The sequence below is a fragment of the Anastrepha ludens genome, chromosome 5 (assembly GCF_028408465.1).
Source record: "Anastrepha ludens isolate Willacy chromosome 5, idAnaLude1.1, whole genome shotgun sequence".
Classification (NCBI taxonomy): Eukaryota; Metazoa; Arthropoda; class Insecta; order Diptera; family Tephritidae; genus Anastrepha; species Anastrepha ludens.
The window spans coordinates 89,193,112-89,218,345 of NC_071501.1; the positions used below are offsets into that span (position 1 = coordinate 89,193,112).

A 25,234-nucleotide genomic window follows, 5' to 3' on the forward strand; every position below is an offset into this window, starting at 1 on the left:
CGCAAATATACAATTGAAGTGTGAAATTGTTTTTTTATTTCTCTTCTTCGGTGCTATTTGTGATTTTTGTGTGTGGCGCGAGAGATCGCTTGTGTCTGCAAGCGCACAGCAAAAGCTCCAAAGAGCAACCTGGCAGCGCTGTGTTCTTGAATTGCTCTCCATGTTGTTTTTTTTTGTTTGTTTCGTTTTTGTTTTTATTGGTTTGACTTGCTGCTCTGCTGCTTTCCGGCAGCTTTACCCAACTCAGAGTAGTGTGTGACTTGTGCTGGTTGGAAAAAAATCTCCAACAATTCAGTGTTTAATCTTCGATTTCGTTGCCAGTCATCGGTAAATACAAAGCGGCAGCAGTTCGTACTACTACACTACTACTACTATCACTGCGTTAAATACTCGTACTACCGGAGCGGGTTTCTTGTTGGATGTGGTTGTGGTTGTGGTTTTTCGCCCACCACCCGCGCGCAGCACGAAACTGGGAAGTTAGAAACAATAAACAAAAAGAGCTATAAACGACAGATAGTCTGCACTTTCGGCCAAAACAAGTATTCCGGTAGTAATTTGCTGTTTGTTGGTTGGGCATTGGTATATTTGGACTCTGCCTGTAGGCGTCAAAACGTCACAACGCGCTTCAGTGTTCGACCAAATTGGCATGTGTAAAAAAATTGAGTAGCGTAAAATCGACAGCAATAGTGAGCGCGGCTCTAGTGAAACTAACAAAACAAGTAGACAAAAGTACGAACAGCCGATGTTGGATCGATTCGGGGAAGACTGAGGAAGGGAACAAGAACAAACAAAGTAAAATAAAATCAAACAGGAATTACTACAACCGCCGCGGCAAACGTAGCCACTACAACAAATTTACGAGTAGTAAGTAGTAATAGCTATAAACGCTTAAGCCACAGCCGCCGTGATACGAGTACATCAGCCATTAATACAGCTGGTGGTAGGTGAGGCGGAAGACATTGCCAGCAACAATAATAAGAAGGGTAATAAGATAATAAGAGAAGGTGAGACGCATCAACGCGCTGCATACAAAACGCACCGCCGCTGCCGTTCGGCGCAAGTGAAAAGAAAATCCCTCAACGGCGATGAAAAAGAAATAGCGAAATAGGCGAGTAAAGTGCAAAATATTGTAGAAAAAAAATATTACAGCAGCAAAGAATAGCAATAAAAAGTGCAAGAAAGTAATACGGCAGCGACGGCGAGACGAACAAGCAGCGCGCAGTGTCATATAAGTGAATGCTGTCAGTCCAAAAACAACCAGCAGGCAGAAGATAAGCGGTAACAAAATCAAAAGCAACAACAAACAGTAAGTATAACACATCAGCCGTAATAGTAAAGCAATACCAACAAAGGCAGCAACATCAGCAGCAGCGGGTGGCCTTTATTGGACAGCGCCGACAGAGCGCATCACTACACAGGGACGCGCAAAGTCAGCGACGGGTAAGTACATGAAAAATCATGTAGACATGGCAAACTCAGAGGACGTCGCGCGGTGCGGTGCTCGCTATTTTTATTCGGTTTAGATAAAGCTAACTCTCATGCCGTCGATGTTGATGCGCTCGATGTTCAGTGCTTATTGCTTTAATTTGTCTGAGTTTTAATGGTTGCTCAGCTTCTGTGTTTTTGTTGTTTTTTCTCGCATTTTTTTAACACATCGTTGTCCATTTTTTAACAAACGTTTGATAAAATAGTAGCAATGGTAGCGCCGTAAAAGTACGTCGCGCGCGGATTGAAAAAAACAAGAGCAAAAAACGCGAGGTAGTGCGCCAGCAGAATCTTTTGTCTGGATCAAGCGAGCGCTTACTTGGACTCTGCTATTAAAAAATATTGAAAACTCTGCTCAAACAAATACATATCTCTAAAAGGCACTTGAATATACGCGTGAATATACTTACATATACATACGTACATGTGTAGTCAAGTGTTTTTGTGCTATTGTGCAGCAACGATCAGCCGGGTAGTGCGCGGTGGGCGGCTTGCGCTCTTTATTGGCACTCATCTTCCATTTTCTTACAGAACATCATTGTCTTTATTTGCATCTTCCGCTTTGTTATTTTCGACGCCACTGTCGCGGTCGCTATTACCAGAGAACTATTGCTGTTGTACCCTGTATGCGTTACTATATTCTTCTTCTATTTATTTAGTTTGCAGTTTTTTTTTTTTTTAAGTTTTGGAATTGCTATCAAGTACTTTTGCTCCAACATTCCTTGTTGTTTCTTTTTTTGTACTGCTCTCAACATGTCAACATCGTCGCCGTTTTCGCCATCATCTTTGCCATCATCATCGCATTTTAACTGAAACGCTGAGAAAATTAAGTGTGTGGGCACGTACGCGTATATAAATATTTCTACATATACATGCACATATATGCGTATGGATTTTGTATATAAAAGAGCGAATACTGTAATGAGTACTTGAATAGTAAAGAAAAGAAAGTGTAAAGGTTTGTCTGCTGCTGCTGCTGCCGTCATCTTCGCGGTCGCCATCGCCACCGCCACACAGCGAGGCGCGATGCGAGTGGGTGGCTATGACTGCGTGCTTTCATTTGGCTCTTACTCGTACATTGTGATAATATGTATGTACTTGCACTCTCTGTGCGCAAATTGGATGTGGCTTGCGGCTTGCCAGATCAGCTTCTAAATTTTTTTTATATTCTAGATAAATCCTACAATATGGATTATTGAAATTTTCCTGATGTCCAGCAATTTAATTTTTTTTTATTTTATGTTAACAAAAGAACTCCGTGATGAAAGATCATATTTATAAGGCCTTAGTGGTACATTTTGTTCTGCCATTTGTTGCAGAGGACAGTTAGAAAGTAAGGAGGCAATTAACAGGGCTTTATAAACTTCTACAATAACTAAAACAGCAACGGAATTATCTGCCTGTTGATGAGCTTGTTGGTGTTACTGAACTGAGGGATTTAGTTTAGGTGTTGTCTTTCGATTTTTCATTCATTGGGGCATAATATTTTCTCGTATGGGTATTCGAAGAGGGAACTTAGGAATGAAATCTTTAGATACCATATTTCTATGGTACTGCATTCTATTTTCGATGATCATATTGTGACAATGTGTTTTTTTTTGTAGAGTTGTATCCCAGTTTCAAAAGCACCTAAATAGTTCTTGTTTAATATAACAAATTTTAGTTTCTCACAAAGAAATTCACAACTCAATTCAACGCTTCACTTTAAAATAGGAGGGAATTTAACTACAGAAAATGTAAGATCTTTTTTGTGTTTTGCTTTCTTTGTTTATCAATTCAGCTAAGTTCTTTAGTTGCAAATTGTTGATGGATAGATGGGTTGGGCTTGAGTTGGCCGCCAAAGGCGTCAGCACTCTGGCCTAGTTACCCTTTAGTTGTGTTCGATAACGAAATTAGCCTTCACCAGCCATTAATGCAAATATAGAGCGATTATTCCCTCCCAAAGAGAAAATTATCCATCATTTGCAAAAACTGGTAGAAGAGGCCATATTGGCTGAGTTTTTTTTACAAATGTTTGTGTTGTCCAAAAAAGTTGCCATAAATATATTTTATATACTCAGGTTTTGTGTTGATAAATTGTCCATTTTATCGTTTTTGACTTCACGCAAGGACAAAAGTGCATAATAAATCAGATCCCATAGAAAACAAATTTGCTTGTTTACAAAAAGTTCAATCAAATGCTCACAGATCACTTCACTCTCTCAATTTTTGAGTGATGAATAATTTAGTACTAAAATAGGTGTAGATATTACAAGTGTTTCGAGACTAAAACAATTATTGCATTTAAGATCTTTAAGGAAAAAGAGGATAGTGAAAACGCATATGAAATATACGCAAACACGGAGGAGCCATTTTTGAAGTGAAACTTCTTAGGCGTCGATGGACGAGCGAGAATGGAGAGTAAGATTTCAAGGCCATGCAACGTTTTGGGCATTTTCGTTCCGCGAGAGAGAAAAAAGATATAACGTAGAGGAACAGGAGAGGAGAAAGGAGCTATACTTTATATTTATCTTAGATACACCTTAGGCTATTTTTCCTGAGTTTTTCCTTGTGGTTGCTAATTTATTTTGAGAAATAACACTGCCTACTTTTCGGCGCTTGTTTGTTGGTGCCAACTTGTAGGAAATATATTTTTGGTGCTTACTTTTTGGCGTTATATTTCCTTGGAGCCTACTATTTGGGGCGTTTTTTGTTCCCAATTTTTTTGGCGTTTTTCTTTGGTGCCTACTTTTTGGCGCTTATTTCTGTCTCCTGGCTAGTGCTTGTGCGTTCTATAAAGTGATATCCATTCCGCCGTCGGATTTATTGGTTTGTTTGTTTGTTAACAGTAATAGAAGCTCCGCCAGTGTAGGGCATATCACCGGCCGTCTTCGTCTAGCTCATCTACAGGTAGGCCCAGGAAACATGCTGTTTCGACGGGTTGGGTCCAGAGGGAGAGGGGTGTTAGATGAGTCGGTTTTAGAGGGCGTGTGAAAAGGTGGTTAGTGTCGTGGGGTGCCTTCACATGCCGGACATATGTTTGGTATGTCCCCTTCTGGAACCAACCTATCGAAACAACACGTTTTCTGGGCATATCGTTGGTCAGTTAAACGAAGACGAGTCACCGGTCGCACGAACAGGGTTTAGTAAGTTGCTACAACAACAACAACAACTCCTAATTTTCTAGTCCGGTGCCTTAAGTATTCCACAAAGTACCCAATGAAATACTGTCGCAACAACTGAGGAATAAAAGGTTCTGATCACAACAGTCGGTTCTACTTGACCGACTTGCTACACCATCACCATTGACCAAACATCTATGGGAAATGTTTATAGTGTTACAACAACAAAAACAACAGGGTAATGCATACTCAACACTGACTTGAGTGCAGAGCTTGATCGACGTTTGTTTGCTTCAGTATATTTTTACCACATAGTGGGGTCATGACCTTTCAGATTTTGAAATGATAAAACGAAGGCAATATAACAAAAAATTATTGAAGCTTTGAAAAAGCCTCAAGCCTAAACCCGCCACATGGCAACCTTTCACCAGATGCACATTTTTGCAGAAAGCTGAAACCAAAAATATTTAAACTCTTTGCAACAGCTCTGAGATGTGGCGCTCAGCAGCGCTCTCTGCTGCTCATCATGTGGCGAGTTAAATGTCACAAAAAATGGTTATCTCTCGGCGCACCGCCAACAAACATGACGCAAAGCGGCGTGACGCTGCACTCGTAATTCAGTTTTACGCGCACCACCTTCTAGTTATTGTTGTTGTTGGCATGCATGGACACCATTCATCCGCATGGTGAAGCAGTGTGCAGCCATTACACCGTGCTCCAACTGCTGCAACAACAACAATGCGCTGCTGGGTGAGTACTATGCAAAAGAGTAGTACTGCATACGCGCCTACAAATATGACATGGGCTAAGGTACGAGTATACATGCATCTAGGCATGTATGTATGTATGTATGTATATACAAGTAGAAAGAAGTCCATACGTCGTGTAAATACGCTGCTGCTGCTGCCGTTTCCAAAACTCTTGTGGCTAATAGGTTTTGGTATTTTTGGCTAGCGCTGCTAACGCTAAGCTTTTACTCTGCAGCCAGCGCGCTTTTCACTCATTCACTGGGCATAAACCTCGCCTTCGACGACGCGTTGTTGTACATAGACAAACCGTTTTTCAATTTCAGTTTCGATTTCGGTTTCAGTTCCCTTTTGCAGCTTCAACAGGACACATAGCAGATCATAACCGCTGAAGCTGCTGACCCTACTCTACAAAATACTATCATAGTTCTGCTTATTCAAAAAACAAAATCATACAAAATACTAACGCGCCACTCCGTGCATTGTATATATATGTATCTTGGTTAGTGTGAGTGATTGTGACTTTGAAACTGAGATTGTGTGTCCGCCGCCGTCAACGCGTTGGTCTACCATTGCGCGAGTGCAGTAAAATTTAGTTGCCAGTCAGGCAGCCAGCCAGTGCAGTGCCATAGGAATAGCCATAGCCCGTGGAAGGTAACGGAGTTGAAATCAACTCCAGTGTCAGCGCCATATAGCCACGATCACTGTTGTCACTAGACGGCAGCTCCAATGCCAGTGCCATAACTTCAGAGACGCAGCCATACTACACGCCACACTGCCGTCAGCAGTCAATGGATTTTTGGACACCATCAGCGCAACTGCATCTCTCCAACCAACACGAGCGTAAAGTGCAGTGAAGTGAAGTAAAGTAAGTGTAGTACAACGACGACTCGCAAAATTTGTAAAAAGTTGATGATTTACAACACCGACCTGCTACTTTAGCAATTCATTTGTGAAAAGTTTTATTTAGGCTTACTTTCGCTTTGGCTGCTATAAATCAGCTCGATATATTCTCAATTGGTGTTCTTTTACCTCTAATCCGGTCCTTTCCATTTCGTGAGTTCTCTTATAGAAAATTTTGTTGGCATTCCGTTGGCGGTTATGTCAGCGCGTTGATTTCTTTTGGACCGCACTGGCCTTCATCGTCTTTATTGCCATCATCATCGTCGTTGTTGCTGTAGGTGCCGTCGCCGCCGTCATAGTAATAATCATCGCTGCTGCGCCATGCAGTTATGAGTAACTCTTGAAAGGGAGCGGGTTGTGTATTGACACAGTGTGAAAGAGAAAAAGGCAGAGAGAAAGTGAGAGAGCTGGCAAGTGTAGGTAAATATATAAATACGCCACCTACCAGTAAAAAAAAAAATGCAAAAACAAATGTGCTTAAAAGTGCGAAAATTTCTAAAATAATAATGATAAAAAAATAAAAAGTAATAATAAAAACAAAAAAACTCAACATCATCGAGTGCTCTAAGAAAACTTGTAAGCAAATCGTGTAGTGTGAAAAATGAAAATATAAAATGAATGCAATTTCTGTGTTAATAGTTTCGGCACACACTGTTTGTATGCTGATTGTGCCTCAAATGAATTGATGGAGCGACAAACAAAGCACATTTGAATATTTTATTAAATGAATGAAAAATCGTCCGATCAATTGACATCGCGAATCAATATAATTGAACTTAATTACTATAATTAACTAACTGCAGAAAAGTAATTAATTGAATTACTCAATAACAGTAATTCTCGTTTCGTGGCATTAATGGTGGACACTTTTACATAGAATTTGGCGAGTGTAACCAAAATTAAAAATGTTACTTAAATTGACTTTTTTTTTATCGATATCTCGAAAACTAGGCGAGACATCAAACGGCAAAATAAAATAAATCAATTTATAAAAATAAAAAAAAATAAATACAAAGCCAACCAGACTTATCCTACAATACATTTTTTTATGTAATTGTAATGCTTTTACTAATAAATTCTACAAATGTGACGTCAGATATAGTAAGAAAAGTTGTTTCAGCAAGTCTTTCAAAATAAGGGTGCCATCAGGCGTGGCAAGGAAAGCGCTTTCAGCAAGCCTATCAAACTAAGAGTGATATCAGACGTGGTAAAGGAGATTTCAGCAAGTCAGCCAATTTAAAGGTGATGCCAGATGCGTCAAAGAAAGTGCTGTCAACAAAGCTGCTAAGCTATATAAAAGCAGCGTCAGATGGGAGAAAAAATGTTTCAAAGTAAACACTTTTGGAAAGAAATTGCATTAAGCGGTTGCACTAGCATGGAAAGTACTTTTCGAAGATAATTTTTTTATGAACAAAAAGTGCGCAGAGATCTGACAATGGTAAACAATAAATAAATAATTGTGTTTCCAAAAATCAAACAGTCAGCTCTAAATAAATTTTACTAAAATGTGCGCAGTTACATAAAATTCGGTACGAACCTCCTCAGTCGACGGTCATCGATCCCATTTAGTTTCCCGGTCTCAGACACATAGAGGGTAATGAGAGAGCGCCAGAATTTGCTTGCATAAAAGCCTGCCTGGTTGTATCCATGGCGATGATGCTGAAATGCGCTCTCAGAATAAACCAAAAAGGAATCTGGTTATACTTTTTTGGACTATCACTGAGTAGGAGCAGGCCAGACATTCCAAAATATGAAATAACGAGACAGCCTTAGCCTAACTTCTGCTTTCCGGAAAGTAATGGATTTGCTAATCTAATAAAGACTAAAGGCGGGCGTATTTCAAATTCTCGAATCAATGTTTTGCGGAACACTGGCTCTTATGGAATAGAGCTTGACTATAACATCTATCTCCAAGAGTGTCGCATCTCCTCCCCCAGCGGGTCGGCGAAAAGAATACTTCCGCCGTAAGACATTCCTGTCATAAAAGGCGACTTAAATCCTGCAGGATAGTAAGGGGTCGGCTTGAAAGGATCGATACCAGTAAGATCCTGATTAAGGTATACCGGAATATATATGATATATCAGATTAGGCAGTTTATGGACTGGTGAAAGTAGTATTCTATCACCTCAGTACAGGACGGTGACACCTCACTGAAATGGCTAATAAGCTTATAAATGATCCGATTTTTAATTCATTATAAAGAGGAAGGTATGCCGTTAATAGTGGAAAATAACATTAGACAAATGAACATCACGACCTCGCTTACAGGACAAAATTCTTTTCATGAAATTTTCAATAACCGAATTGCAAAGTGGCTGCCCTATGTCCTCGATAGCCTCACGAATTGCATTTTTGAGGTCTTGAATCGACCCTGGGCTGTTGGCGTAGACGTTCTTTTTCACGTGAGCCCGAAAAAAAAGTCACAAAGTGTTAAATGACAAGATCTTGGTGGCCAATTGTGATCACCTCTTCGAGAGATAACACAGTACGGAAACTTTTCCCGTAAAATATCAAGGGTTTCGTTGCTTGTGTGGCACGTAGCGCCGTCTCGTTGAAAATAAACGTTGTCCAGATCAATACCGTCTAATTCCGGTCATAAAAATCGTTAATCATCTCTTGATAGCGCAATTCATTCACCTGTAACACCTGTTATTGGAAAACCTTTTACTATAACCGCCTCCGCCTTGTTGAAACTCTAACAAGCCCGCGGGTACATTCCTTACACGTCATCATTAAGTTGGTCGCGCATGCTCAGTTGAGAAATCCGGACTAGTTTCTCTCCTGGCTCTGAACTCTATTGCCCATGAAGCGTAGAGTCAAACCTCGTATGGCCTCCATGTTTGCATAGATAACCATGGGTGCAATTAGGGATACTGCACTTTCTGTCACTTTCTGTTTATCATTTCTTGTGCGGATGTTGGCTATGCTAGCATCCCCATGGCAAAGAATGCTCGGGAGGTATGTGGTGCGGCAAGAAAAGGACTTATCCGGTTACACAATAGATAACTTGAGTTGTTGTTGTTGTTGTTGTTGTATCGACATAAACACTTGGTGCTATCTGGGACTATTTTGGTAACGGGATAACTTGAATAAATTTATTAGAATATATTCCTTTTATTCACTCTTTATTAAACTAAATTTAAATACCCCAGCAAATAATACTTAGATTCTTTGCGAGTATCACTCTTCCACTCGCAAGATTGAGTAGGCAGATACAAATTATTTGTGTTATTTATCGAAAGTCATTTAAATAAACAGCATTTCTAATTGCCAGACCAGTAAATGAAAAATTAAAAAAAAATGTATAAAAATACAGAAACTAATATAGTAAAACTCGTACCGCTTATTGCAATAATTAACTCTCCATCAATGGAGCCAAAGTTGACTATCACTCGCACTGCTGAATGATTGACTATTTAAATGGCATAACATACAGATGAAGCTCGTTGGATAACGTAATCGATGGCTGACTAATAAGCCAATACCACAACTGATCATTACCTCATTACTAAAACTAGTACTTTGTTGGATAGTTTTTTTTTGTTTTGTTTTGGTAGTTCAATAAAATGACTATTATTTGACGGCATTACTTGAAGACGATTGGAGCGGTTAATAGTTGATAAATTGTATTTGAACAGAGATTAATATTTATGATTCATCGTCTTAATTAATAATTCAATAAAAAGTAGTGATTATTCAAATGAAGCAACGATTAAGAACTTTTTGATTAGGAAGAGTAAAGTGTCCAATTGACTTAATGAGAATTTGAGTGGTTCTCTCAAACACTCCACAACTACTTAAGGGGCAATTGACAATTAGTACATTCAGCTGCTTAGTGAGATACCTGACTAGTTGAATCGGGGTTAAATTATTAATTAAACTCTCGGCGTTTGCTTTACATTGTTGTTGTTGTAACAGCAATTCCCTATGAATAAATATTTGAGAAATGCTGCTGAAGGGGCTGCCCTTGGGCGGACATAAAGCCGGGTCGTTCCCGTAGCATAGAGCCGACTATCGTGGGATCCTGACTCAATAACTTTTGACTGTCACTCACTAAAGGAACTACTCATATTTTTTCTAAAAATTTTTATTAAAAAATGTAAAATTAAAAAAAACAATTATTGAGTTTTTCTAAACATTCAATTTAAAAAATGTAAAAAAATTGTAAAAAAATGTAATGTTAAAAAAATGTGTTGAATAAAAAAAAATAAAAACAACTGGTCACTTTTCTAAAATTTCCAATTAAAAATGTAAAATTAAAAAAAAAGTTGAATTTTTCTAAAAATTCTAACTAAAAACAAAACCATTCTTAGTTTTTTCCAAAAACTTTAATTAAAAAAAATATTAAATTAAAATACAAGTTTTTTAATTTTTCTAAAAATTTTAATTAAAAAATGTAAAATTAAATAAAAAATTGTTGATTTTTCCAAAAATTCTAATTAAAACATGTGAAATTAAAAAAACAAAGTTCAATAAATTCAAAAATTAAAGCCTTTAGAAAAATTTCGAGAATGCTGCTCTATAAGCCCATTGATTTGCTGAAGCCCCTTAAAATTTGTAAAAAATCGGCAAATTCTCATCAAAATTTCAAACTTTTTAATGAGAATTTTTGGAAAAATTTTAGGTAAGCAGTTTTATGTGGGCCATTGAATTTTGGTACTTTGGGAAATACAACATTTTTTGACTTTTAATTTCCGCATAGTTTGAAGCTTCAATTTAGAAAGCCTCCTACAAAGCTTTATTAAAAAAAAAATAACTAAAAAGAATTGTAAAATGAAATACGAAACAAATAAGTGGTCAAAACTGGTCAATAAATCCTAATGTTGTAGTTATTTTACGCAGTGTAGTAATTCAATCTTCAAAAGTCTCTCCAATACTATCGAATCCTCGTTTGATAGGCGTAACCTTTAACGCTATCTGGATTAAATAAATAATTCTGCGAGTTTCAGCCTCAGAAATTTATTCTGAGTCTTTAGTAGCTCATTATGCGTATAGTGAGTGCTGCAAGCTCATGCAAAATTCATAAGCGTTTTGCCTAAGTTGAAGTCGCCAAACACAATTTCAATGTCATAGTGATAGTTCTTGGTAGCATCGTCCTTTTGTTCTGTTGGAGCGTGGATACAGTTGGGCGAGTTGTCGAAGAATCTTTGATATGCATTGTGACGAAACATTCATACGCGATATCTCCCTCCCTCTACAAATCCGGTAATGCATTTGCACTACTTTACTTGGCAGCTGTAGAAGACGTTGTTGTTTTTGTAAAAGCATAAACATCCCCTATAAATGTACGGGGAATGCTGCTGAAGTGACAGTCCTTGGCCAGATATTAATACAGGTCGTTTCGGTAACGTAGAACTGACTGGCATGAGAATGTCGATGGTCTTCTTGCGGTGCCCCGGTTAACGCATTTCTAAACTCTCACCAGAAGTATTTTTTCATGGAAGCAGATTTCATGCGGCTGGTCCTGAGCCCAGCGCACCACCAAATCCTTGCAGATCAAGTTCATGCAACGAATTGCTTCACAGTTTGTAGTTATTGGTGTTGTTGTAGCAGCAAGAACATTTCCCATACAAGTACGGGGAGTGCTACTGGAGTGACAGGTCTTGGTCGGATATATAGTAAAGCCGGGTCGTTCCGGTAACATAGAACCGACTCTCTGGGGGACGCAACTACACCGCTTTCAGTCATACCCACTGGTAAACAGACTCTGCACCTGTTTCTACAATTTCAAGTCTAAGACTTTTAAACAAACTTGGTTGAACTATTACTAATCTTCAGCAGAGGCGAGTGAATGAGTTAATTGAGTTAGATTGGGGCAGCTTACTGGGAAGCCCATTTACTGAGTAACTGTTTCTCAGAACACTTGAATTCGATTTGTGTCTGAATGAAGGCCTCCACCAAAATGTTCGGTGTGCACCACTCCACTCTGCCGGACTAAGACCACATACCAGTCCGACGAGTGCGTGATACGAGAGCAAGATTCGCTGCAGGTCGCACAGTAAACGCTCAGTTGGTGCAGCTTTTGTATTCTGTGCTAAAATTAGATATACCTCAAAGCATTAAAAAATAAATAAAATACAATATAATACTATTCACAGTGCAAAGCAGAGCGGCGCAAAACAACAATTTTCTTTCATTGCTTTACGTTTCCAGTGCATTGTTACTGTCGCGTTGTTCTTTTTGCTTTTTTTTTGTTTTTTTTCTTGTTGGCACTGCATACAACTACTTAGTACAAGTAGAGTGTATGTTATGCTTTGTACTATGTTATTTTCAACGACCACCTCCCCACCACCTGCACATTTTCACTGCCAATATGTGTACACATGAATGGCACATGAAGCGCACGATGATGATGCCGTAGCAGCGCGGCGTCGTCGCACAACACAAGTCCATTTTCGAGTGCAAATATTACAAAAAGTGAATCAATAGATACAGAACGCAGAACGCGGAAGGCGGAAGGCGAAGCAGAGTGCAATGTAGTGCTGTGCAGCGGAGCGCTAGGGGCGCGCAGACTTGCAGCCATGAATGTGTAGTGCAGTCACAAGCATGGCAAAGAAGCAGAAAAGTAAAAGATTAAGAATGAGAAGAAGTACGTAGAAGAGGCAAAATCATACAACATAACCAACTACAAGCAACGGCGTGCGAAGTTAAGCCGTGCGGGGCATGATTTAGTGCGCAAAATGGGAGGCAGCGAACGCGGCAGAGGGTTTGCAATAGTACGACGTACTTACACTTACATATAAGCGCATATATAGTACATACACATGTATGTGTGCGCTGCCGACATTGAGTGACCGAAAAGTAGCTAATTTGGAAAATGCGTACTATGCGCGTAAAAAATTTAATGTGCGTAGACAAACCAATGTCAGCCAGCAAAATGCGCATAAGGTAAGAGGGAAGTCAAGTAGATGAGATGCCTCAGGTGCACCGCTTCAAATATGTAGTTAAATAGATGCAAATATGCGCTTGATTTTTTGCTGCAAAGTGTAAAGATGCGTAAAAATATAGTGGAAAATTTGAGCAACTATTAAAATTATTTGTTGCTCTAAAGCTTTTGCCACGCGCACGCACGCCTTTCACACCTTCTAGCACTTACTACGGCATGCGTAACGCGGAGCTGTCACTAAAAGCGTACTATGTGTGTAAATGCGACGCATTTCATACCGCCTATCTACATGAATACATGCATATACATACACACATACATATGTATGTTTTTTTTTTTTTTTTTTTTTTTTTTTTTTTTTTTTTTTTTTTTATGGAGGTGGCACAAAGCATTGAAAGCCGAAAAGTGTGAGACTTGCCTTTCGGCTCACCCACTAAAAACCCACCCCAGCTCCGTTTCCCTCCCGCGGGACAACCGTTAAGTAGTACTTCACGGAAGGGGGAGCGGCCTATTGCCTCTTCATGAAGATCTGCGCTGTTGTTCAGCGCTACGCAGTTTGGAGATTACTATTTTTGCCATATTACATACAGCGGACCAATATTCTTCGGACTCTATCATAATATCGACTAGGTTATCAGCCGTAATTGGCTTCCCCACCCTAGTGCTTAGTTCCCCCCTTTCTAACGCAAATCGCGGACAGACAAACAAAACATGTTCTGCGTCTTCTGCAATTGGTGCACAATGAGAACAGTACGGGTCGTCTTCGTGCTTAAACCTGTATAAGTAGGATTTGAAGCACCCATGTCCTGTCAGTATTTGGGTCAGGTAGTAATCTAACTGTCCATGTTCACGGTTAATCCATTTGGAAATAATGGGAATCAAACGGTACGTCCAACGTCCGTTGGGAGACGAGCTCCATTTTTCCTGCCATAAACGCTGGCTGCGCTCCCTTGCTATCCTGCGTATTGTCTGTCGTTCTGAAGTAGCTTTGTTTTGGTAAACTTCAGCGTACTCTTTTGCCATTAAATTTATTGGGAGTAGACCTGCTATGACCATAATGGCGTCTTCCGATACCGTGCGGAACGCGCAGCACACTCTGAGGGCACTCAATCGGTACACCGATTTCATACACTTCACGTACGAGCTGTAGTTTGTGGCTTCCGCCCATGCCGGAGCTGCGTACAGCAAAATCGATGAGACCACAGTATTAAGAAGTCTCCTGCTGTTTTGCCTAGGGCCTCTGATATTCATCATTAGTCGTGTTAGCGCAGTTACTGCTTCTGCCGCCCTGCTGCTCGCGTACACCAAGTGATCTTTGAAATTGAGCCTACGGTCAATTATTACGCCCAGGTACTTAATGAATGGCTTCGATTCTATACCATGGTCGCCCACCATTATATTAGCTGACTCCACAATCTTCCTGCTGCTAATTAGTACGACTTCAGTTTTATGGTCCGCAAGAGTTAGACCACTGTTACATAACCATCTCTTTACCATGCCGACAGCCCGGTTACATGTTTCTTCGGCTCGACGGAGTGTTTTGGCCACGACCACAACAGCTATGTCGTCAGCAAATCCAATGATTTGCGACCCTAGAGGCAGACTGAGGCGCAAGACTCCATCGTACATGACGTTCCAAAGTAAGGGTCCCAGGACTGAGCCTTGTGGAACTCCGCCAGTTATTTTGTGCTCTTTTACCCCAGCATCGGTTTTATAGCGCAGTGTTCTGTCGGAAAGGTAACTGGCGACAATCCTGCGAATGTACCTTGGAACGTGGAAATTATCAAGGGCGATCAGAATTTTGCTCCAATTCGCCGTATTGAAGGCGTTCTTGACGTCTAGTGTCGCAATTAGGCAATACTCCTTGCTACCGTTTAGCCATCGAGTACCTTCAATTGCCTTCTGCGCAATGGTCTTGACTGCAGACACAGCATCTGTTGTTGAACGGGCTTTCCGGAATCCGAATTGTCGGGGTGATAGACCGCCTACATCCTCTATAGCAGCCTCCAGACGGACTGCAATCAGTCGTTCCAGGATTTTTCCTGCAGTGTCGAGCATGCACAGGGGGCGGTAGCCTGTAGGGTCTTCCGCAGGCTTGGATCCTTTTGGTATTAAAACCAGTTTCTGCAACTTCCACTGGGTTGGAAATGTACCTTCCTTTAGGCATGTATTGTAGAGATCTACAAAAATGTCGGTACGACTTTGGATAGCAACTTTTAAGGCCTCGTTGGGGATTCCATCCGGTCCGGGAGCTTTATTATTTTTAATCCGTTTTATGACCATAAGGAGTTCTTCTTTGTTGGTTAGCTGCAAATTTTGGTCGCCTTCACAGGATCCTACCAATTCGTGGTCTCTTGTAGTGTCTTGGACGGGGAACAGAGTTTCTACTACATTACGCAGTGTAGTTGGGCATGTTGTTGGGAGTGGCTTAAAGACTTTGAGCTTTTTCATAACAAGCCTGTAACCGAGGCCCCAAGGGTCGTTATCGGCATCGTCGCATAGCTGCAGGAAACACCGGCGTTTACTGTTTTTGATTGCCTTTTTTAGGGCCTTCCTTCTTTGCTTATATTGGAGCTGGTTTTCTTGAAAACTGTCCGTACCCCTAGATCGTTGGTAGATTCGCCTTGCTCTTAAACATTCGCTGCGCAGTTCTGCAATGTCTGCTGTCCACCAGTAGACAGGTTCGCTGTTGCGCTTATTGGGCCTCGTTTTGGACATGGCTGCGTCGCATGCCTCTGTTAGGTGTCTCATGGTTTGTTTTGTTTTCTCAGATGCATCCCCTCCGAGAGTTACATCTGCCAGCATGATTTCGATAATCTCAGCCTCCATTGTTTTAATTTTGTACCGCGTGTCGTAGTTATTTGAGAACCTTTCTTCGCCGTGCTTCCTTATTTCACAGATTATTGCGAGGTGATCGCTCCGAGTGTAATGCTGGCTGACGAACCATTTCGTGTCGCGAACAAGACTAGAACTCACGAAGGTAAGGTCGATTATAGACCCCATTCCCGCCTTTTGATACGTCTGTTGACTTCCTGTGTTCATCAAGGCTATATCTAGCATAGCGAACGCTTCCAGCAGGGCTTGCCCTCTAGGGCTTGTCCGTGGGCATCCCCAGTTAACAGCCCAAGCGTTGAAATCACCGGCTACGATGACAGGTCTATGCTCCTTTACATCCTGGGCGAGGTTCTCCAGGATGCCTGTTGCTTCCAGCAGAGTTAAGCTGGGTGGTAGATAACAGCTGTAAATGTATGTGCCTTCAACGCGTGCACGTACGAATCCGCGGGCTGCATTCACGCTCATCAGTTGGGATCTATTTACTCCACAGTTCCAAATCGTTGACTTGCCTGTTGTGTCAGAGGCCCAGCCGTTACCTTTTTTGTGTTTATAGGGCTCACTAAGTATAGCAACATCTATTTTGTGTTCCCGTATGGTCTGCTCGAGTAGGTCCTGGGCGCTTTCACAGTGGTTGAGATTTAGTTGCAAGATCTTCATTTCTGCCGAATATCTTTAAGAGCTCTCAGATATTGAGGGCACTTACTGCTGGTCATCGCATGCGCCGTATCACTTGCCTTTTCCTTCTTGCACATTATACAGCTTGCTGTTTGTGTGCAGTTTTTGGCTTGGTGGTCCTTATTGCCACATTTGAAGCAGGTGTTTGTAAGGTCAGCTGTGCTTTTACAGCTTACTGCCACATGCCCATATTCCATGCATTTAAAGCATCTTTTTGGCTCGATCTTCTCCCGTATGCGACAAATTACGAGGCCTATACGGATTTTATTAGCTTCCACCAGTTTGGTAGCGATTTCCGGTGTTACCTTTAACGTCGCCGTTTGTGTTCCTCCATAAGCTTTTCGCAGACCCAGGATGGCTGAGATAGGTACCTCTAGCTGTTGAAATTGTTTTACTACCGCTTCGTGGACTTCTTCCTTTGTCGTGATTTCATCAAGGTCACGAATTTCGACCTGCCTCAGCTCCGTAAGCGCCCTGACATCTACAGTTTCCCCTAAGGCCGCCTTAACAGCTTCATGGACCTTCGAGGTATTTGGGTCTGATGATTTTTCTAGCAGCAGCAGTAACTCTCCTTTGGCTGTTTTCTTTACTCCTTGTATATTATTGCTAAGCTCCTTAAGACTTGGCTCTGTCTTAACGCGCTTCAGGATTTCGGCATATGAGATGCTACCAGCGCTTTTGACTACAATAGCGTCCTTACGTGGTGGTCTTCTCCGTCTGCGATTGTTTTTGGCGTCGCTATTTTCCGTCTTCTTATCGTCTCGCTTTAGAGTATTCTGCGTAGACCCCTTTTGGTTCTTCTTCGATTTAACCAATTGCCATTTTTCCGTGCTTGTTTGCTCATTCGTTGTAACCGGCGTATTCTTTAGGACTTCAACCCGGCTAGTTTTGCTTCTTTTAGCTGAGCTTACGGCGGCGTTAACAATTGCCCTCTTTGGCGTGCAATCCGTTGTGCGCTTGATCAGAGGTGATGTTTGCGTCCCTTTGTCTTGAATGACAGGTTTCGCCTCATTCGTCCCTCTTGGTGCCTGGTTCATCGGGGTAAAGACAGATCTTCCTAGTTTCTTATGGAGATCCGCTATATTCGCTATCAGATCCCTCATTGGCTGGTTGATGTTTCGCTTTGGAAGCTCCATCATTTCCGCTAACTCCTTGACTTTATCGCCAATTGCTTGGTGAATTTCTTCAGCCGTCATCGCCTTCACGAAACCGAAGTGCTGCATACACGGTGACGCCGATCTAGTCCTTCCTGTATCTGGTGGCGAGTGCGTCAGCCTTGAACTCCTTTGGAAAGGGTTCTTAAGGAAGTCCCCACAGCCATTATTGCCATCTGCAATAGCTGTTGTGATTTTTGCTGATACTTCAGCCTCTTCTGTCGTTTGTAGTTTTGTATTATTTGTATTCATTTTATGTGGGCCCCAACTTCTAAGTCGTTATCCATATTCCGATGCGTAGTCACCATTGACGATTCCATGGTTGTCTTTGCATGCAGGGAGGCCATGCTAGGGTTGACAAAGGCTCCTTATGGGAGCTTAAGTTCAGAGCCGAATCAGTGTTAACTAGGAATATTACATCTAGACCTACGCCGACACTTAATGGCGACGGAATATGGAGCGTTCCTAGAGATTTGCCATCATTTTAACGGGGCGGGGGCAACTGCACCATTAGCCTGAATGCCGTTTCTGCTAGATACCACTCCGCATACTAAGGAAACAGAATAGTGCAGTCGTCAGCTCAAGATTTTACCTATATCCAATCATTTTCCAGTACGCCATAATTAAGACCTTACTGGGCTCAGTCTTAATGTCATTGTTGATGGTTTGACAGCCGCACCTAACATGGTGAACAGACGCTGACCAGGAAGCCGTCCATTATGGAGCCGTCGCGCCTGGTTTTTTGTATTACTCATCATGCCTACACATGATGAGGTGGACACCTATATCTAAGAGGCGGTGTCTTCTCGCCACTGTCACAAGAACTTCATCAGATTTATGCTGGCTTTTATACCGCATCCTCCGCTCCTGATCGCTCAATTGTCGGGGGTTGCTTATTCGTTTAGACTTATTTCGCAACTGGCCTGCTACTACAGGCTTTCCGGCTATCCGCAACCTGCCGACCCCCACGGTAGCTTAGAGCCCAGCTTAGCAGTCCGATCCCTAGGGAGCGTGGACCTCCGTGGGTAGCTTAGAGCCCAGCTTAGCAGTCCGATCCCTAGGGAGCGTGGACCTCCATACATATGTATGTGTGTGTGTGCGTATGTCGTCTGCCCCTACAGCTCAGTGGGGCGCATAAATTGTGACATCAAAGGCGCAGCACACGCATATCAATGATTTTTTTTTCGGTTGTTGTTTTTGTTTATATTATTGCTATTTTCCATAGGAAAAGGTCCTGCGTCCTGCGCGCTGCGTATTACTCTCTTTCCGATGGACGCTTGCCAACGCCGTCACTCGCCTCACAAAAGCGAAAACAATCACACTCAAATCAAACGAAAATTCGACTACCAGCAAGCAACAAGAACAATAATCAGCAGTGCGTTACTCGTAACACAAAAACAAAAAAAAACAACAACAGCAACGTCAAGCACACTCATAGAGCGCTTCCGTAACACGAGCAATTGCATGTATGTATGTATGTATGTATGTGTGTAAACGCACTCGAACGCACATACCGTTAATTTGACTATCAGTCATTTCGGCACACGTTTGCTTAGACGCTTATAACTGCTCAACGAACATTTGCGTCAATCTGCCACTTTGCCAAATAGCCAGCCAGCACACATCAGTTCAAAGCCTTCTAAAGCCTGTACACATTTTCGCGTACTTCCACCTACACGCCAACGAGAAACATACCCAATCATAAATATATACATAAATTGCAAAGAGCACGCGCGCAACACCACACCGTGCACCCGAAACCAACACCTACCACGCGACCTGAACCCAGTGTGACAGGCCCTCCGCCACCTTTCGACTGCTATTCCTGTAATCTCTGTGCATCACTACATTCGGCTAGGTCCCCGCAGGTCTGGCAACTCAAAATAAGCACCCTCCGGAAAATACCCACCTACGCACTACGAACCTACAATGCTTTCACATCACTACCACTATATACCGACAATACAAGCCGATTAGTGACGAAGTTCACTCGTATTTACACCTTGGCGCGCGTAATCATAGCCTTCTGGCACTCTCGCACGTTTGTGAGTACACACTCGTTGTACGTTACAACAAAACACTCCCACATACGTGCGCCTTCTAGTACACATACAAGCAGCTGCAAGGTGCTGTGCTCGTAGAACGTACGTTTACTCGTAGTTATATGCGCAAGCAAGTGTGTACTCGACAAACGTACTCACATACATGCATGTACATGCATACTTAGTTTTTTGTTTGTGTATGTTTGTGAGCAATTGAATGTTTGGAGGTGATCCCAGAGATTCTTAAATAGTTATCTAGCATTATTGCACTTTCAGAGGCGTTGATTGGCAAAATTTGCTTAGGAGACTTGTTGAGGTAAGAGGAGAGATTACCCCTCACACTAGCAACGTAGGTAAAAACGGTTGTGATGTGTGTCGAATTTAAGGTAGTATTTTGAAAACTTTTTTGGCATGAAGGATAAGATGATGTAAGGCAAAATAATTTAACATAAAATAAAATAATATGAAAGAAATTTTATAAGTTAAGGCCAAATAAAAAATAAAATAAGATGAGATAAAATTAAATTAACTAAGATGATATGGTTTATGATGAGACAAGAAAGATAAGATAAAAAAAGATAATATACGATATTTGATTACAACAAGAACGGGAGGCCCTAGATCTCTTATGAACGGATATCACACTCGTTGTTGAGGACCTTTACTCAATGTATAGAACCTTAATATTCGTTCTCACTACAATCGGAGAAACATATTCCCAAAGCGGCCTCGGTAGACTAGCGTAAGTGCACTAGCCTGCCATCCCAGAGGTTGTGTATTCAAATCCCACGTAAAGGACGGTACACGCACTTTTCCAAATTTACCTACTTTCCCTATTTCTAAAAAACAAACCTCATTCCCCAAACCCAAATACTTATCCTTTCCATCCTTACTCCCGCACAGCGCATTATTTGCATTGTGGCTGTTAAAAACAAACAAGCAAAAACAGTTACACATTGCGGGCAATCGCGGTAATAGCGCAGACACACCAAATTTAGCGAAGTGATCAACCATCTGTCAGAAAAATGTGAAATACAGATGGCATTCCGAGCAGTAAGAAAGCGTTGTTCCTAAACAACGACACGTGGGCATTTCCACTACTTAAGACTGGAAGCGGCAGGCTAATCACCTACACTCTCAGAAATCAAATAGATGAAAGAAACCAACGCAAAACAAATCTTGCCGAGGCCCTATGCTACTGAGAAGAGTGAACAAGGAAACAAAAATATTCCCAAACTGAACTGATTTGATATTTGCCACTCCAGTTGTTTCAAAAAAATATATGGCGCATGCGTTAGTATGCACAAAGTTCTTAAAGAAGTTTTCGGATGCGAGAGTTAAAACGTTCATATTTTTGCCATGAAAACTCTTCTTATGAAAACTGCAAATTTGAAGAAACCTAATTCAGTCTAGAGTCTTAGACGCAGTGATAATAGTCACTGAAAAATATTATTTAAAAAACTCTCTTCTAGGGCAGCTTAAACATTTAAGGGGTAAAATCTATTTAAGCAAACATTAGAAAAATTATAAAATAAAGTGGATCTCTAAAGATGGCATTAAATATACCTTGGCGGACATAAAAATCTAAGCTGCACTTTAAGTAATTTGAATGAGGCAGAAAATATAACGCACTTTCTGGGAAAATGATAGATATTTGGTGAAATACTTTTTAGAATCAGGAGAAACAATTGACGCATTAAATGTGAAAATGGAATGGGAAAGTCTAGTTAAGTTCATTTTTGGTGCTTTAGATTATAGAAAATTGATTTTGAATGAAAATGAGACATAACTTAATATGCAAAATGTGATAAATAAAGGGTTTTTCCAATAACAGGTGTTATGAATGAATGGATTGCGCTATCGAGAGATGATTAACGATTTTTTATGACCGGAATTGGATGGTATTGATCTGTACAACGTTTATTTTCAACAAGGCGGCGCTACGTGCCACACAAGCAACGAAACCCTTGATCTTTTGCGGGAAAAGTTTCCGGACCGTGTTATCTCTCGAAGAGGTGATCACAATTGGCCACCAAGATCTTGTGATTTAACACCTTTTGACTTTTTTCTTTGGGACCACGGGAAAGAGAAGGTCTACGCCAACAGCCCAGGGTCGATTCAAGACCTCAAAGATGGAATTCGTGAGGCTATCGAGGACATAGGGCAGCCACTTTGCAATTCGGTTATGGAAAATTTGATGAAAAGGATATTGTCCTGTATTATTGTCCTATTAACGGCGTACCTTCCTCTTTATAATGAAATAAACATCCGATCATTTATATTAAGAAGTAGCACTTTTCTTTGAATATCATTGGAAAACCCTCCCTCCCCTCTTATTGGAAAACCCTTTATAACCCCCCAAAACTGTTCTTTGTAATTTAATTTAATTCGCTTATTGTAATTTGTCAACTCTGTGGGTATTTTAAAGTTCTAATAAAATTCAAATTGTATTTAGTTAACCGACGGACGACCTTAGAGTCAATGACGTATGTTCTTTAATTAAGTTTTTTGTAGTGTTTAAAGTGTGTAAATATTTTCCTTTTAATAAAATCACTATCTATCTATCATTTAAGGGATTAGTACAAACGCTTTCACTTTTTTGCCAAACATTTTTTTCATATTAAAATTTATTTTATTGATTTAACCTTTTATAATGTGGTATAATGGCGGCCGCCGTAGCCGAATGGGTTGGTGCGTGATTATCATTCGGAATTCACAGAGAGGTCGTTGGTTCGAATCTCGGTGAAAGCAAAATTAATAAAAAAACATTTTTCTAATAGCGGTCGCCCCTCGGCAGGCAATGGCAAACCTCCGAGGGTATTTCTGCCATGAAAAAGCTCCTCATAAAAATATCTGCCGTTCGGAGTCGGCTTGAAACTGTAGGTCCCTCCATTTGTGGAACAACATCAAGACGCACACCACAAATAGGAGGAGGAGCTCGGCCAAACACCTAACAGAAGTGTACGCGCCAATTATTTATTTATTTTTTTAATGTTGTATAATGTGTATTGACAACAAATACTATTAAAAACAATTTTTTGTTTTTGTTTTTTCCTTTTTTAATGACAAGTCCGGTTGGTATGGCTGCCTGGCTTTATAACACAAAGCGACAAGTTTATAAAATTCGGCTAATTTTCATCAAAATTACAAAATTTTTAATCAGCATTTCTGAAAAAATTTCGAGAAGCAGTTTTGCAGTCCAACAAGTATATCATCTCATCATTATTCACAGCATTACAACGCGGGGTGCGTCAAAGCTTCCTTCACAAAACTCCTCCAAAGTGTTCTATCGCTTGCTTTCCCTTCGTAGTTGCGAATTCCCATTGCTGTGAGATCGCTTCCTACTGCGTCTATCCATCGGTTTCTCGGTCTTCCCTTCGCCTTCGCACCAATTATCTTTCCAGTCATGACTTTCCTTACAGCATATTCAGCAGGCGTACGGAGCTCGTGACCTAGCCACCGGATACGCTGCTCCTTTACAAAACGCACAGCTGTCTCGTCTTTAATAAGTTCGTTCAATTCCGAGTTGTACCTAATTCTGTAGCTGCCATCTTCATTTTTAATGGGTCCGAGCAGTTTCCTTAAAATTTTCCTTTCGAAGTTAGCAATAAGCGCACTGTCATTAATTTTCATAGTCCACACCTCGCAACCATATGTCGAAATTGGTCGTATAAGAGTTTTATACATGGTCAGCTTCGTAGATCTAGATAAAAGACGAGACCTGAACAAACTAAGGTGTGAATAGTACGTTCTATTGGCGGCGTTGACGCGATCTTTGATTGCGGGTGTTGAGTTACCGCTACAAGTGAACATAACACCTAGATATTTAAATTGTTGCACCGCTTCAAAAGTATATGCACCTACATGAAGATTCTGTGCATTTGTGTGCCGTCTTGACTTCAGCATGTATTTCGTTTTACACTCGTTAACGAAGAGGCCAATATCGTTGGCAATTTTGTCAATTTTTAAAAAGGTTTCATTTAAGTCGTTCGTGTTCCTCGAAAGAATGGCGATATCGTCTGCATAGACACATATTTGCGTTGTTTTAGTTAGTAATGCAGCATCAAATTGAATATGGCAGAGGATAGTGCATCACCTTGTTTAATTGCGAATGACTCTGTGAGCTTCCCTTGGATGATTACTTTTGCTTTTGTATCCGTGAGCGTAACGATGATAAGCCTTATAAGTTTTGCTGGAATTCCTAAGGCTAAGCAGTACGTAAAAAATTTTATTTCTCCCGAAGCTATCAAACTATCCTTTTCATATTCCAACAAGTATATATATATTTGGCGCGTACACCCTTTTTGGGTGTTTGGCCGAGCTCCTGCTCCTATTTGTGGCGTGCGTCTTGATGTTGTTCCACAAATGGAGGGACCTACAGTTTCAAGCCGACTCCGAACGGCAGATATTTTTATGAGGGGCTTTTTCGTGAAAGAAATGCACTCAGAGGTTTGCTATTGCCTGCTGAGGCGAGAGCGCTATTGGAAACTAATTTTTCTATCATTTGGGGTTTCATGAACAGGGTTTCGAACCCGGGCACCAACTCATTTGGCTACGGCGGCCTGCCTGACGTTACTTTACTAAAAAACGGCTGACACGATATCTCAAATTTGTAAGGTTTGGAACGAAAAAACAAAAAATATTTATTAGTAAAGGCTAAAGAGTAGACTTAGAACTTTGCGAAAAAGAAAATTCAAAATGGTGTACTTAAAAATTTTGGAAATTTTTTTAAAAGTAAATTGTTGCAAAAAGTGTAAATAATAATGAATAATTATGATAGTAGTTCCTCTATAAAGACATACAAGGTTGACAATATTCGACGGACCCATCTGGCAACCCTGTATCTTTTGACAGAGACGTCAGATCGCTTAATGACATACCGCGTTGGAAGCGTCAGTCCAAGCAGATTTTTACCACGGAACAGTACACGCCACGCGAGTGCACCCAAATTGTTGAAATTTACATTCAACAAAAGAAGTCAATTGTGAAAACTCAACGTGCGTATAAAGAATTAAATAATGTGAAAAGTGCGCCTTAAACGTTTGTTCGAAAGGTTTTCGACTGGTGATGCTCTTTCTAATCCAAAGACGCCAAATCAAAACCGACCAAGGCGTCGCCAAGGACATCCCAAAATCGCCGTTCTCAGCAGTGCTTGGACCACTTTACAACAAATTATCCGCATTGATTTGCATTTATTCCCGTATAAGATTCAATTGACGCAAAGATTGGTGCCTCGTCGATTGGAATGGGCGCAAAGAGGCATCGAAATCCGTCGGGTCCGTCGAATATGGGCAACCCTGTATGTATGTATGTGCAGAATAAACTGCAAAAATGTGCGCCCGATCGGGTCAATAGTCGTTTTCTGAATCATGTCAACCAGGTCGTAAAAAGTTTGTTCGAGAAAAA

General features: G+C 40.9%; 1 protein-coding gene across 3 annotated transcripts in view; it reads left to right on the forward strand.

The window, feature by feature from the left end:
- The first annotated feature begins 231 nt into the window (after positions 1 to 231).
- The window catches only part of LOC128865059 (uncharacterized), a 38,198-nt gene continuing 13,195 nt past the window's right edge, over positions 232 to 25,234 (forward strand). The window contains exons 1-2 of one of the 3 annotated variants that reach the window (XM_054104977.1): positions 1,578 to 1,758; positions 5,677 to 6,200. The gene's annotated coding sequence lies outside the window, so the exon portion shown is untranslated. Of the gene's footprint in view, positions 1,441 to 1,577; positions 1,759 to 5,676; positions 6,201 to 25,234 lie in introns of those variants that run through there. The other 2 variants (XM_054104976.1, XM_054104978.1) reach the window with 2 other exon arrangements.